We start from the raw sequence: 2,619 nt of genomic DNA, 5'->3' as shown, positions 1-2,619 counted from the left end.
GGAGTTCATAAAATCACACTTTCATTGCACCAGTCACTGTGTCCTTATGAGCAGCAATCCCAATGGCGCTATTCCCTTCTATAGCCAATCTTCCTACCTAGCACAGTTGCTGGGGCTAACCTAGACAATCTTGTCATTGCACCCACCCTTACCCCTTTGGACTCTGCCAGTGGATCAATCACCACTCCTCTACTTATTCCACTCCAGAATGTATGTCGCCTGCAAAAAGCCTGGTCTCTTTCTTCACTCCCCTCCACCCCACCCTGATCTCACGTCTCTTTAAAAACCTTGTCATCCACTGACCCCATTCTCCTCCCCAGGCTCCACCCCATCTTTCTCACTGACATCCTCCCTCCTTTCCACCCTCAGCACTATGCAATTCCTTATTCATGGTGATTTCAATCTTTCCCTTAGTTCCCTTGCCGCCGCTCCTCTTAATTTACTGCCGTCCAGTCCTCCCCAAGTCTCCACTTCCATGTAAACTCTCCTACCCATATTCACATCCACCCCCTCAACCTTGTCATCACCTGTGGCCTCTCCACTCCCATGCTGTCAATGACAAGGCCAACTCCGACCACTTCCTTAGACCCCCTTCCCACTTTCCTGTGTGTGCATCCCTGGAAAATACACTTCATTTTAAACTTCTAACTGCTTAGCCCTTCACCTTCCATTTGCCATCATAGCTCTACAACTGCCAATTTGCTGAACAACGGCTTCACCTCCACCGTCGATGCTCTTGTCCCCAGCAAAATCTTTACTCTCACCTGGTCATTGCCCTGGTATGGTCCTCATTTTCACTCCCTCGAATCCGGGGTGGGGGTGAGTGGCAAACTTGAGCACATCTGGCATACAACTGATTTAGCCATCCATCACAAGATTTGGCTGAATAGCATCAAACACCATTGGGCCTCCCTCTCGTCTGCCAAAACCACCCACTACTTCAGAAATCTTCTGCAGAGCAAAGATTTCTTTTCAAAGGCAAAGGTGACCCCCAGCTTCATTTCCCCACTAACAACCATCGCCTAAAAATCCCCTCCACTCATACCTCCAAAAACAAGTGAGGAGCTCCGGCATTTCTTGGTGACAATCAATTCAACTCCCTCTCCCCCCTCACCTACCAAGCCAAACTTCCACCAAAGCTACCCCCTGCCCTAGCCTTGCAGCCACATCTCTCTCTCTCTCCCCTCATACCCTCTTGAAGTTCTTCATGTCCACAAAACCATTTCCTGTTCCTTTGACCCCATTCCAACTAAACAGCTAGCGACAAACTTCCATTCCTGGCCCCAACGCTCATTGACAATGGAATGATTCCCTCTATTCAGGTACTGTATCCATCTCTTTCATAACCGCCATCATCATTACCCCTCAATAAAACCCACCCTTAACCCCTTTATTCTTGCAGACTACCACCCCATCTCCAATGTCCCTTTCATCTCCAACGTCCTTGGAAAAATTGTCACCTCCCAATTCAAGCCCATTTTTCCTGCAAATTCCCATTTGAAGCTCAGGTTTCTACTCTACCATGGCTCCAAAACATCCCTAATGAAAGCCACAAACAACATATTCTGTGACTGTGACCATGGTGTATTATCCTTCATTGTCCATTCTGAACCGGTTAACACTGTTGGCCACAACATCCTCCTCCAACATCTCATCTCAATTGTCCAGCTCAATGGGACTGCCCACACCTGGTTCTATTCTTACCCATCCAATTGTAGCCAGAGCATCTCCAACAATGGCATCTCGTCCCACCTCAGCACGTCGGAGCCCCCCTGCCCCGCCCAGAAGTACTCTTTTTAGGCCCCCCATCTTTCCATGCTAACCCTTAGCAGACATGGGATCGACTTCTACACGTATGCCGACAGCACTCGATTCTACCTGTCCACCATCTGTCTTGACCGCTCTACTGCTTCAGTGTTGTCAGACTGCATTACTAACATCCAGGCTTGGATGAACTGCAATTTCTTCCAGCTAAATAGTCAAGATCAAAGCCATCATTTTTGCCCCCCACCACAAGCTCTGTACCCATTCCTCCAATTCCTTCCCCCTCTCCAGCCACTGCCTCAAGCTGAATCAGACTGTTAGCAACCTTGGCACCTTCGTTGACTGAGCCAAGTTTTCAACCCCATAACTTTTCCATCACAAAGACCATCTACTTCCAGCTCCGGTAATATCTGCTGATGCCGCACCAATCTGCCACTCTTGTCTTTGTCAACTCCAGACTCAATTATCCTAATGCTATCCAGGCCAGCCTCGTGTCCCCAATCCAACATAAAGTTCAGCTCATCCAAAATGCTGCTGCCCGTTTCCTATCCCATCTCACACCAAATCACACTAACCCATCACCACTGTCCTTGCTTACCTAAATTAGCTCCTGGTCCCCTAACGCTTCTAATTCTTATGCTTAAATTCCTTTGTTGAAATGCTTGTTGTCTCCTAACATGAAAATTGAACTGGTCAAGTAGTGGAACACTGTTCATGTGCATTTGCATACATAGAGTGCTCCTTTGTGACTGAGCTCAACGCCAAGTACAGCCAACAACATATCTCCGGTCTGCTGGCCATGCATTGCACTCCACGGAGGTCAGTAATCAGTGTAAAAAAAAAAGTTCCTACGCA

Source organism: Somniosus microcephalus, chromosome 8 (assembly GCF_052327205.1).
Source record: "Somniosus microcephalus isolate GS21.2 chromosome 8, FLI_Smic_1.0, whole genome shotgun sequence".
Lineage (NCBI taxonomy): Eukaryota > Metazoa > Chordata > Chondrichthyes > Squaliformes > Somniosidae > Somniosus > Somniosus microcephalus.
Note: the sequence above shows the minus strand (reverse complement) of the source record.